The sequence below is a fragment of the Chiloscyllium punctatum genome, chromosome 30 (genome assembly GCF_047496795.1).
Source record: "Chiloscyllium punctatum isolate Juve2018m chromosome 30, sChiPun1.3, whole genome shotgun sequence".
Taxonomy (NCBI): Eukaryota; Metazoa; Chordata; class Chondrichthyes; order Orectolobiformes; family Hemiscylliidae; genus Chiloscyllium; species Chiloscyllium punctatum.
Genome location: NC_092768.1, coordinates 20,698,694 through 20,712,675, shown reverse-complemented (window position 1 = coordinate 20,712,675; position 13,982 = coordinate 20,698,694). Strand labels below are relative to the sequence as shown.

General features: G+C 42.5%; 1 protein-coding gene across 1 annotated transcript in view; it reads right to left on the bottom strand.

Moving 5' to 3' along the window:
- The window catches only part of tmem268 (transmembrane protein 268), a 37,184-nt gene extending 25,311 nt beyond the window's left edge, over positions 1–11,873 (bottom strand). The window contains exon 1 of the mRNA XM_072549967.1: positions 11,766–11,873. The gene's annotated coding sequence lies outside the window, so the exon portion shown is untranslated. The remainder of the gene's footprint in view (positions 1–11,765) is intronic.
- Between the last annotated feature and the right edge of the window lie 2,109 nt (positions 11,874–13,982).

The following is a 13,982-nucleotide window of genomic DNA, read 5'->3' as shown; positions in this document are numbered from 1 at the left end:
GGTCTGTTCTCATGCTGTACATCTCTATGACTCTCTGACCATCCAAAGAGTAACCCACCCAAACCCACTCCCCCTTACCCTGCATTTACCCCTGACAAGTGCACTTAACCTACACACCCCTGAACACAGTGAGCAATTTAGCATGGCCAATTCCTAACCTGCACATCTTTGGACTGTGGGAGGAAACCGAAACACCCAGAGGAAACCCACGCAGACACAAGGAGAATGTGCAAATTCTGCACGGACAGTTGCCTGGGACTGGAATCAAACCTGGGTCCCTGCCACTGGGAGGCAGCAATGCTAACCACTGACTCACCTTGCCGCCCATAGGGAACAAAAGCCCTGGGTAATTTGATGTACAGAGAGATCTGGATATTCAGGTGCATTGTATCCTGAAGGTGGCAATGCAGTTTGATAATGTGGTGAAGAAGGCATACGGCATGTTTTCCTTCATCGGACAGAGTATCGAGTACAAGAGTGGGCAGGTCATGTTACAGTTGTATAGGGCTTTGGTTTAGCCATATCTGGAATACTGCGTATAGTTCTGGTCGCCACATTACTGAAAGGACATGGATGCTTTGGAGAGGGTGCAGAGGAGATTCACCAGGATGTTGCCGGGTATGGAGGGTGCTAGCTATGAAGAGAGATTGAATAGATTAGGATTATTTTCATTAGAAAGACAGAGGTTGAGGGAGGACCTGATCAAGGTCCACAAAATCATGAGAGGCACAGACAGGGTGGATAGCAAGAAGCTTTTTCCCCAGAGTGGGGGACTCAATTACTAGGGGTCACGAGTTCAAGGTGAGAGGGGAAAGGTTTAAGGGAAGTATGCGTGGAATGTTCTTTACGCCAAGACTGTATGTACCTGGAACGCATTGCTAGCGGAGATAATAGTGCAGGGCACAATAGCATCTTTCAAGGTGTATCGAGACAAGTACATGAATGGGCATGGAGCAGAGGGATACAGATTGTTGGAAAATAGCCAACAGGTTTAGATAGAGGATCTGGATCAGCGCAGGCTTGGAGGGCTGAACAGCCTGTACCTGTGCTTAATTTTCTTTGTTCTTTGTACAACATCCCTACAAGCAGAAAATACATGAAAGATATAAAAGGAAACATTTGGTTACTTTTGATAAACTTGAGGGGTCACAACTGTGAACAAATTCTGTTTTGGTTATCGTAGTAGCTAAAAAAACAAGTATTACGTAATTACTTTTAATGTGCAGCTTAGCTTCTGCAACCTGTAGTTATAAAATCTAGTCAATTTACAATGACTGCCATCGACAAGAAGTTACATGCTCCAAGACATATTGGTGCAACAGTAATGTTGAAATATCAAGTTGTTATCTTCAATCTCCTTTTTTTGTCAAGAAGGATCAGCAGTGTCATTCCAAATGGGCAGAAATTTACTGAAAGGAATTTCAAAATGATTAAATATTCTTTAATCCCCTGCCAAAGGAAGTGTCAAGACAAATAATAAAAATAACAGCTTAACTCACGCGTGATTTTATGAAAATTTTCCAGTGCTCCGTCAGCAGTTGTGAAAGAAACACATGCAAAAGAAAGCCTCTTCGATGAAGACGAATCCCTCTCCAACATAAACATGTTGGTGCCATCCTGCTTCCCCTGCACTGCCCAGTGGTAAACATCACATCCCAAATATCATTGTCACACTGAGCAACTAACTTTAAATTTAAAAAAACCCGACATCCATCTTTCGGTAATTGCTGTAACTTCTCCCAGTTAAGGTCAAACTAAATCTGCTGCAGAGCACTTTTCGTAAGTAAAAGCAGAAACCCAACCTGCAAATGCATGAACAGTGAAATAGAAACTGATGACACATTACTTTTGGCTTTGATTTACCTACCGCTGTCTTGTTTATTCTTTCGATTTGTTTCAGATGACCACAAACATGTGATTAGCAAACAGTGGTCTCAAGTTACTAGATAGTTCCAGTTACTTTTTCCTCTTGTAGTTCCTTTCCTTGCAGTGGTTTACAATGAAGTCACCCTCTGAAGTCACAAATAACACAAGGCTGATGGGCGGTAGAGATCTCATGACTTACAGGAAACCCTTCTGCTCGATTCTTTCAGCCTGACAGCACTTTCGTTTGTTACTGAACTCTCTTGCAGTTCTCATGACAGCTGTACCAGCCTCTCCATCACTATTGTTACCAACCCTCCAGAATTACCTCGGAGTCTCCAGGAATTCAAAGGTGCTGCTGGAAGCAAAGCGGGACTGAATAAAAAAAAACAATATTGTACTGAAGGAATGGTGGATCTCTTTCATCTTCTTTCAACACTTTTGTTTATTAGTTTTTAAAAAAAAGTGTTCACAGTGGGACAAAAAGGGGTGTTTGATTGGATAACTTTGGGGGGGTGAAGGGATTCCCATATTTAGTGAAAGTAAGGGCTGCTCATGCTGGAGATCAGAATCAAAAAGAGTGGTGCTGAAAACGCCCAGCCAGTCAGGCAACATTCGAGGAGCAGAAAAGTCGAGTTTTCAAGTATAAGCTCTTCACCAGGAATGTGATTCCCATATTTGCCTTGACTAGACATGCTCATCACCCTTCTTCCTGTCATGACTTCATTCCATTCTCTCATTTTCTCCACCTCTGTCATACCTGAGTTGGGGGGTGGAGCTCAGGTATGTCTCCCTTTTTTTCCTAAATTAAGAATTCTCTGCCACCATGGTTGACAGGGCCCTTAGCCACGTCCAACCCATTTCACGCACCACTGACCTCAAACCCTCTTCTCTTCCCTCCCACAACATCAACGGGGCTCCCCGATCCCCATTTTCAACTCCATCCCGCATCCAAAGCATTAAAAGCCACCTCTAGCAGGATGCCAGCAGCAGACACTCTCACCTTGTCAGCAATTTGCAGGGGCCATTCATTCTGGAATACACTGGTCCATGCCTGCTCCACTACCTATACCCCCTACCGCACAGTCCCATCCAATCACAGGAGGTGCAACACTTGCCTGTTTACATCCTCCTTCCTCACTATCTCAGGGCCCAGACACACCTTCTCGGTGAAGCAGCAATTTACTTGCACTTCACTCAATCCGGTCTACTGTATTCGCTGCTCACAATGTGGTCTCCTCGACATTTGAGAGATGAAACAAAGACGAGGCAACTACTTTGTGGAACATTTACATTCTGTATGTACAAACAACTCCATTGCTCACAGGTCCCCAACTTGAAAAAAAAACTCCTTATCCCTACTTGCTGTTTCTGCCATTAGCCAATTCTCTATTCACATCAATATACTACCTCCAACACCATGGGCTCTTACTTTATGACTTAGCCATTTGAAAGATATTCTGCCTTCTGGAAATCCTAATGCAACACATCCTCAAAAAAAATGCTAACAAATTCATCAGAAACTATTTCCCTTTCATTAAGCCATGCTGACTCCACTTCATTAGAATTCCCTTTTGGGAGATGGTTTCTCAGGTGAACGCAGCAAGATTCAGGTCTGAGTGACTCAGCTACACAGGTGGGGAGAAAAGAGTGAGAGAGCAAGAGTTACAGGGATACTGTTGCAATGGGAATAGATTTGACATTTTTGCAGCCACAGATGTGACATCAGGAAGGTATGCTGCCTTCCTGGTGCCAGGGTGAAGGGCGTCACTGAACAGCTGAGGACATTCTGACAGAGAACAGCAAAATGTTGTGGTGAATGTCAGTACTCACAAAATTGGTTAAAAGAGGAATAATGTCCTGCAAGCTGACTAGAAAGAGCCAGGAGATAAATTACTATGTAGAACCTCACTGGTAGTAATCTCAGGATTACTCCCAGTGCTATGTGCTCGCAATATTAGCAAAATGAGAACAGACCGTTTGAATGTGTGGACTGGGAGGCTGGAATAGGATGAAGGGATTTAGATTCTTGAGGCACTGGGACCAATTCCGGGGAATACGGAGTCTATACTAGCTGGATGGATTGCACCTCATTAGGACTGGGACCAATATTTGTGCAGGATTAGCTAGTACAGTGAGGTAGGGTTCAAACTATAGTGGCAAGGGGATGAGAGCCCGAGTGGGGAAACAAGACTGAAGGAAATAAAGCTGGAAATAAAAGATAGAAAAGTACAAAACAAAAGTGGAATGCAAGGAAACATGGGTTAGCAGCAAATAAGGACACAAAAGAGTAAAAATGTCAAAAAAAGTCAAGTCTAAATGTACTGTATCTGAATGCAAGTGGTATTGACAATAAGGTATACAAATTAACTCCACAAATAGTTGTAAACAGGTACAATATGATTCTGATTATAGAGACATGGTTACAAGGTGACCAAGGTTGAGAACTGGACATCCAAGGATATTCAATCTTCAGGAAGCGCAGACAAAAACATAAAGGAGTGGCTTTGTTAGTGAAAGATAAAGTCAATGCAATTGTAAAACAGGATATTGGTGCAGAAAATCTAAATGTAGAATCAGTCTGAGTGGAGTTCAGAAGTCACAAGGCATGATAAACATGAGTGGGGATGGACTATAAGCCTTCAAACAGTCGCGATAACTAACAATGGAGACTGCATCAAACAGAAACTAAAGATGCATGCAACAAGACATTATAGTAATCATTAGTGATTTTAACCTACATATAGACTGGGCAAACCACATTAGAGACAAAAAAAAACTACAGATACTGGAATCCAAAGTAGATAAGCAGGAGTCTGGAAGAACACAGCAAGCCAGCAGCATCAGGAGGTAGAGAAGTCAACGTTTCAGGTGTAACCCTTCCTTGGACCTGAAGAAGGGTTACACCCGAAACATTACTTCGCCACCTCCTGATGTTGCCTAGCTTGCTAGGCAAACCACATTAGCAATAACACTGCTGCAAATGAATTCCTGGAGCAAGTACTAGATCTTTTTTAGGCGAATATATTGAGGAACCAACTTGGGAACAGGCTATTGTAGGTTTGATTTTCTACAATATGAAGGGGTTAATTAATAAGCCTGTTCTAAATGGTCCTTAAGTGACCACAACATGATAGGATTCTTCATTGTAATGTAGAGTTAAGTAGCTCAATCCTCAGCTGGGGTCCGAAATCAAAACAAATGAAACTACTTTTAGTGCCCAGGGTACTAGAAAAGATGATGGAAGAATAGCCAATGCACTTGTGGTACATTTCCAATAATCATGGGACTCTGTGGCAGTTCCAGCACCTCTGATAACAGCAAATATGATGCCACTGTTTAAAAAAGGGAGACAGATGAAAGATGTGGAATTACAGACCAGTTAGCTTAACTTCTGTAGTGGGGAAATTGCTTGAATCTATTATCAAGGAAGAAAGAGCAAGGCATCTAGTTAGAAATTGTCCCGCTGGGCAGACGCAGCATGGGTTCATGAAGGGCAGGTCACGTTTAACTAATCTTTTGAAATTCTATGAAGACATTATGAGCAGGGTGGACAACGGGGACCCAGTAGATGTGGTAAACCTAGATTTCCAAAAGGCATTCGATAAGGTGCTGCATAAGATAAGGCTGATGCATAAGATAAAGATGCATGGCGTTACGGGCAATGTGAATGAGCATGGATAGAGGATTGGTTAACTAACAGGAAATAAAGAGTGGGGATATTTGAGTGTTTTCTGGTTGGCAATCAGTGACTAGTGGCGTGCCTCAGGGATCAGTGTTGGGACTGCAATTTACATGGATGATTTGGGGAGTTGGGGACCATGTGTAGTGTTAAAGTTTGCAAATGGCACTAAGATGAGTCATTTGGAAAAGTGTGCAGAAAACTGCGAAACTTTGCAAAGGGACACGTATAGTTTAAATGTGCGGATAAAGGTCTGCCAGATGAAGGACAATGTTAATAAATGTGAAGTCATCCATTTTGGTAGAAATAACAGTAAAAAGGACTATTACTTGAATGGTGAAAAAGTCCAGCATGTGGCTGTGCAAAGGGACCCGAGGTGTCCTTGTGCATGAACCACAGAAGGTTGGTCTGCAGGTACAACAAGTAGGAAGACACATGGAATTTTGTCCATCATTGCTAAAGGGATTGAGTTTAAAAGCAGGGAGGTCTTGTTGTAGCTGTGTAGGGTGCTGTTGAGGCCACACCTGGAGTACTGTGTACACTTTTGGTCTCCTTACTTGAGAAAGGATGTACTGGTACTGGAAGGGTACACTAGGTTGATTCCGGAGTTGAGGGGGTTGGCTTATGAGGAGAGACTGAGCAGACTGAGATTATATTCACTGGAATTTAGATGAATGAGGGGGAATCTTAGAGAAACATATTAAATTATGGAGAGAAATAGAAATAGAGAAAATGTTTCCACTGGCTATTGGAACTAGGACGAGAGGACACAGGCCCAAAATTAGGGAGAGCAGATTTAGAACTGAATTGAGAAGGAACTTCTTCACCAGAGGGTTGTGAATCTATGGAATTCCCTGCCCACTGAAGTAGTTGAGGCTTCCTCAATAAATGTTTTTAAAGCTAAGATAGATAATTTTTTGAACAGTAAAGGAATTTAGGGTTATAGTGAGAGGGCAGATAAGTGGATCTGAGGCTACAAAAAGATCAGCCATGATCTTATTGATTGGTGGAGCAGGTTCGAGGGGCAAGATGGCCTGCTCTTGCTCCTAGTTCTAATGTATGTTCTTATATAAGTGGGATGAGTTGGCTACAATACACTGGGCAACCTAATTTAAAAACATTATGGTAGATAGGCAATGGCTAACAATTAAGGATCAAATGTTTGCATTTCAACATGATTCCTTTCTGGTGAAAGGACACAACAGGAATGGTAGCCCTAGTTTAGCAAATAAAAGAAATATGGATCATGTTAGATCCAAAGATTACTCATATAAAGTTGCCAAAAAGACGTAGCAAGCTTGAGGATTGGGCAATTTAAAATTTAGGGAAGAAACACAGAGATTGACTAAGAGGCAAAAAGTAAAGTATGGGAGTAAACATACAAGGCACGTAAAAGCACACTGAAAACTCTTTGAAAAGCTTGTGAAAAGAAAAGGTTCATGAAGTTAAATGCCCCTTACAGTCCAAGAAGGAGAATTAATAAGTGAGAATTGAGAACAAGGAAATGACACAGAAATTAAGCAATTGCTTTAGTTGTATCTTCATGGAAGAAGATAGAAATAGTTTACCAGAAATGTGAGGGAAACAAGGTTCTATGGAGAAGGAGGAATTGAAGGAGATTCATATCACTATATTAAAAAAAAATGTTAGAATCATTATAGGAACTGATATCTGATAAACCTCTAAAGCCTGATAATATATATCCCAGGGTAGAGGGCGGAGGAAGTAGCAATAAAAATAGAAGATGTATTTGTTCTAAGGTTTGAAAATTCTTTAGATTCTGTAACAGACCCCAGATTGGAGAGCCACAAATGTAAGCCCACTCTTGTAAAAAGGAGGGAGAAAGAAAAATGGGAATTACAAACTAATTAGTCAAACTTCAATAACAGGAATGATATTGGAGTCACTATAAAGGATGTAAATTTAGAACATAAGAACACATTTGAATTAAGTCAACATGGATCAGTAAGAATTCAGAGAACTAGCAGCACGAGTAGGCCATCTAGCCCTTCAAGCCTGCTCTGCCATTCAATAAGATCATCTTTTCATGGACTCAGCTCTAATGACCTATCCTCTCACTATAACCCATAATTCCTTTTTTTTCAAAATAGCATTTATCTTAGCTTTAAGAACATTTACTGAAGTAGTGTTAACCACTTCACTGGGCAGGGAGCTCCATAGCTTCACAATCCTCTGGGTGAAGACGTTCCTTGTCAATTCAGTCCTAACACTGTTCCCCGAATTTTGAGGCTAGGCCCTCTTGTCCTAGTTTCACCTGCCAGTGGAAACATCCTATCCATGTCCATCTTATCTACTCCCTTGATAATCCTCCCTCATTCTTCTAAATTCCAATTAATATAATCCCAGTCTACTCAGTCTTTCCTCATAAGGCAAACCATCAACCAAGTGAACCTCCTCTGTACCTTTCTTGAGAAAGGAGATCAGACCTGCACACAGAACTCCAGGTGTGGCCTCACCAACACCCTATACAGCTGCAACATCTCCTCCCTGCTTTTCGACTCAATCCCTTTAGCAATGATGGACAAAAATTCCATTTGCCTTCTTAATTACCTGTTGTACTTGCAGGCCAACCTTCTGTGATTCATGCACATGGAAATCCAGGCCCCTCGACATAGCAGCATGCTGTAACTTTTTACCTTTCAAGTATCAGTCTTTTTTACTGTTATTCCAACCAAAATGAATGACTTCACATTTGTTAATATTGTATTACATCTGCCAGACCTTTACCCACTCACTTAAAAGTATTTATATTCCTCTGCAAAGTTTCAGTCCTCTGCACACTTTGCTCTGCCACTCATCCTAGTGTTATCTGCAAACATTGCCACACTGCATGTGATCCCCAACTCCAAATCATCTATGTAAATAGTGACCTATGAAAGGGATTTTTTTTTTGACAAATCTACTGGAATTTCGTTTGAGGAGTTGGGAGGTATTGTTGTGGCTTTAGAGGACATTGGTTAGGCCACTGTTGGAATATTGCATACAATTCTGGTCTCCTTCCTATAGGAAAGATGTTGTGAAACTTGAAAGGATTCAGAAAAGATTTACAAGGATGTTGCCAGGGCTGGAAGATTTGAGCTGTAGGGAGAGGTTGAATAGGCTAGGGCTGTTTTCCCTAGAGCGTCAGAGGCTGAGGGTTGACCTTATAGATGTTTATAAAATCATGAGGGGAATGGATAGAATGAATAGACAAAGTATTTTCCCTGGGCTGGGGGAGTCCAGAACTAGAGGGCATAGGTTTTAGGGTGAGAGGGGAAAGGTATAACAGAAACCTAAGGGGCAACTTTTTCATACAGAGGACGGTATGTGCATGGAATGAGCTGCCAGAGAAAGTGGTGGAGGCTAGTACAATTACAATATTTAAAAAGCATCTGGGTGGGTATATGAATAGGAAAGGTTTGGAGGGATATGGGCCAGGTGCTGGCAGGTGGGACTAGATTGGATTGGGATATCTGGTTGGCATGCTCAAGTTGGACCGAAGGGTCTTTTTCCGTGCTGTACATCTTTATGGCCAATAGATGTGATGCATTTGTATTTTCAGAAAGTCTCTCATAAGGGATTACTATGACATATCAAAGTGCTGGGGTTTAAACGCTGGAATGAATTTAATGAATTTCCTTCCTCTGAGAAAGGAAACAAAATAGGAAGAAATGGGCCTTGTTTTAGCGTGGAAGGCTAAAGTTTATAGATATATACAAATGTGACATCAGAGAGATGTAGAGAGCTTATGCTCTAGCTATTCACAACATATATGATGTGATGCCTAAAAAAAGAAACACATTTATCGCAAATCTATGGATCACTGTCATGGTCGGGCCTTTCTCTGACCCTCACTAGAGACGACGGAACAAAATACTGGCAGGCAACAACAACTTGCATTTGTTTGCCATCCTCTCCGGGTAATTTTTAGAGCTCTTCCGATCAGTTATTGGGCCTCCAGATGAACATCATTGGGAAATCGTACTTCCATGGGATGAATAAGGTTTCGACCAAAGGTACCACTCAAGAGAAATCCTTAAATTTTTGTAAACTACCACAGTGAAAACAGAAATCATTAATGTGTTGGTGGCTCAGTGGTTAGCACTGCAGCCTCACAGCACCAGAGTCCCAGGTTTGTTCCCAGGGTGACTGTCTGTGTGGAGTTTGTACATTCTTCCTGTGTCTGCGTGGGTTTCCTCCGGGTGCTCCAGTTTCCTCCCACAGTCCAAAGATGTGCAGGTCAGGTGATGTGGCCATGCTAAATTGCCCATAGTGCATTAGTCAAGGGGAAATGGGTCTGGGTGGGTTGGTGTGGACTGGTTGGGCCGAAAAGCCTGTTTCCTGTATCTAATCTATATCAATAAATTGGATGAGAGAATCAAATATAATGTTCAAAGTTTTCCAGATGCCACACAAACTGGGTTGAATGTGTGAGATGAAAAAGATGGAAAGAACTTTTAAGGTGATTTAGACAAGTAAGCAAATGCATAGCAGATGCAGTATATCATGGATAAATGTGAAATTGTTTGCTTCAATAGGAAAATCAGCTTGGCAGAATATTATATAACTGATAAAAGATTGGGAATTACTTTACAATTGTGACTGGATTTCAAAAAATGCACCTCACTGGCTGCAAAATAGTTCAGATGTTGAGGTCATAACAGAGGCTGCAGAAATACAAGTCTAACCCCTTTACTTGACAAATTTTAGTTTCTTCTCTGGTCTGCTGAAGTTATTGAGAAAGTGGAAGTCAGTGCATGGAGTTAATCACACCAACAAAGTAAGCCAATCATGCGCAAGAAAGAAATGTTAGCTTAGAATAATTTTAGAGAAGTAGGATTAAAGACTGCATTGCCAAAGTAACTTTCGTCTTTGATTCTTCTTTCCACAGTATTATATTGCAGACTGAAAAATGCAAAGTTGCTGCCCAGTACTGCTCACTCTTTTGTGTAACTTATATTAAGGGTAGCAGTCCCGTGAAGATTCTTACCAATCACATTTTTAAGCTAAATTCCTACAAATTGTAGCTCCAACAACAAACATTCTTCTGTTCATCAGTGAAACGCCAAAGTCACAGCCAAAGTTGACTGCTGATTTACATGTTTTTCTTTAAATACTATGCCTTTTCTTTTCTTGGGAAACAGTAACATTAGCTGCCAGACTTAGCTGAGACATGACAATTGGGAAATGTTGAGTTCATAACAACATAAGAAATATGTGACCTGTGGGACCTGCTGCATCATTCAACGAGATCATGGTTGATCTTTTCATGGACTCAGCTCCACTTACCCACCTGCTCACCATAACCCTTAATTCATTTATTATTCAAAAATTTATCTTTGCCTTAAAAACATTCAACAAGATAGCCTCAGCTGCTTCATTAGACAGGAAATCCCACAGATTCACAGCCCTTTGGGTGAAGAAGGTCACAATTTGGAATGACAACATACAGAGAAAGCATCATGAACAAATTAGATTCATGGAATGACTACAGCCCAGAACAAAACCATTTGGTCCATCGTGTCCATGCCAGCTCTTTATAACAAACATTCACCCAGATCTAATCCCTGACCCTTTTCCCCAGAGCCCAATAACTTTGCTCACTACGCGAGATAAGCCAATTCTATTTTGAAAGCCTGGATTCAAATTGCCTTCGTTCGACCATTGCAGCCCAGATCCTCGCCACTTGCACCAGAGGTAAACACTCTCCTCACATCGCCAATCTCTTGTCAACAACCCCTCTCCCTGTGCTGCAAGAGATATGGTCTTCTTCCAGATGAGACCTAAACCTCTGGGGTGAAACATCCCACGTTTCTACTTCGGTCAATGAGCCAACATTCCCCATCCTCCACAGGGTGGCTTATCCATACCAACACCAAGGATGGGAGGAGGGGTAGGAACATCAGGTCATGGTCTCTGTTGCTTGCAGGAGCTGCCTGTGGGCAAATTAGTTCCACCGCATCCCTGCATTTGCTGTAGTGTTTTAGTTTACCAGAATGTTATGTAAGAAAGGTGTTGTATGAATATGTTTTCTTTCTTACACAGACAGCATCACACTGAACCTTGCTGTATAATATTTGATGACTAGTACAAACTGCAGCAACCTGGGATAAACAGTTAACGGTTATGGATGCACCTTCGCCCCTGACAGACACTTTGCTAATCCACTCTCCTCGCGATCTCCCTGTCGTTACGGCTGGAGCCTAAAACAATCACTTACCCCCATTTTCGCCAGGCCGTTTGCTTTCCCATTTCTAATCAAACTGGACCGGCCGACAAGATCAATCACGTTGATTGGCCCCTGATTGGCGCTCTGCGCCTCCTCATGCCCGAAGACAGGCAGGGCCAATCTCGGTGTCGATTGGACGAAGGCTACGTCAATAATCTGACGATGAAGGCGGAGTACAGATCGGATTCGCGGATACGCCTGGAGGGCGTGCCCATGCGTATCTCGACATGTGATAGGATGACAGAGGTGCCAGTGAAAACAAGGGGAACCAGGGACGGCGGCGAGCCGCTCAGAGGGATGAGATGAACGAGTCCCGGGTTAGGGGGCGTGTCTATTGCCGCCAAGGGCGCTACGGATAGGCTAGAAGCCGGACAAATCGATGACGTAGAATCACTATCGGCATCCAATAGGTTCAATGGAATGTCAGTCAAGGCGAGGGGGCGGGGTTTGTAGGAGCACTTTCAGGGGGACGTGGAGTGTGACGGGTGAAGGGGGATGGAAACTCACTGATTGATTAATGGGCGGGACAGGTGTGTGACGGTCGGACCAACCCGGCACCTGATAGGCGGCAGGAGACGTCAATCAAGGTGAGTGGCGGAACCGCCAACGGAACCCAACGGTTCCTGCTCGAGCCTCCGGCAAACCCGGAGGGAGGATGGAGAGGATAATGTGAGAAATAAATAAATAAATAATTAATTAATTAAACAAATAACATTCTGGGGGAAGAGGGTGAGAAAATGTCCCATGCGTTCAGCGGAGTTATTGACACTCCGCCCTTCACGAGGGCGCTGACCAATTCTCATCATCTCTGACAAAAACAGAAGTTGGCTGGAAAAGCCCTGGCTGCATCTGTGCAGATAAATCAAAATCAAAATCTGGTGACCCTTCCTCAGGAATGATGGTAGCTGGGGGAAAGTTGGTTTCAAACTGCAGCAACCCCTTGGGTGTTCTTCAGAACGCTGCTGGTTTCAGCCGGTGAAAGGTCCAGAAAACTCTCACTTTCAACATGACAGTGCACTCGGGCAGGGTCGACACATCCTTGTGGAAGAGAAACCACGTTTGGCGAAGACTTTTTCTTTCTGAGATCTTTCGTGAGAAAGTAAAGAGAGTGCTGTGGATAAAGCCTGAGCTGGATAAGGCGCAGAGAACAAAACGGTGAGGAATTATCAAGAAATAGGGAGTAGGTATGAATTGGTCATCTTAAGTGCCACAAGGATCTGAAATGGAGTCTCAAGTATTTGCAAGTTATATTAATTACTTTGATGAAAGAACCCAGATCATCATCAAGGCAATGGCAAAATGGAATACTTTTAATTTGCCTGGATGAGTGCAGCACCAACAACGCTCCAAACGTCCAGGACAAAGTGACCCACACCTTATCCATTGATTTTAAAAATTTACTCCCTTCACCACCAAAACACAGTAGCAGTGTGTGTTACCTATAAGATGCACTGCAGTGTCTCACCAAGGCACTTGCCAAATCTGCAATCTTTACCATCGAGATAGACAAGAGCAGCAGGTGGTCCAGTGGACTGCATGCTTACCTGCCAGCTGTCACATAGTCACTGTGGGGTAATGGTAGAGAGTGCAAGGCCAATGAATTGCAACTGAAGAAATTTTACTCAGTCCTATAACAAGGAGTTCTGTGACAGTTACTTTTTTCAGATTTCCTCCAGCCATCCCTTTAAGGACGGTTAGGTCTGCCATTTAAGACCTGGTACAATGTGGCACAACCTACATGGTACCAGACCTTAACCCACTTTGAACTTGAATTTCCCATACAGAACGTAGGACTATGGTTTACATAGTTAAGCTGGGGTGCTAGGGAATCAAGTCATTATGAACTCTGGTATGCCTCAGTTCCAGGATGGCTGTGATGCAGCGATACATAAAATATGGAATGCTTTAGCTCAATTTAGTGGGGCAAAAGAGCCAAATCGCTAGGTTAAATTTTGATGCCTAAGGGCACATCTCATGAATAGGCCTGTTGGATGTTTACCAGAATAACTAAGACACTCTGTGGTAACAGTATAGCTGTAATTAGTATTAGTAAGAACATGAGAAATTCTCATTCTGCCTATTAAACATGCACGAGGACAGAGTTGTCAAATGCACTCACCATCAGTCATGTGGCAAATCAAGGCTTTTCATTAAGTGTAAGATTTTAATCAGATTGACATTAGGACCCTGCAGCAGCCTTAACTGAGC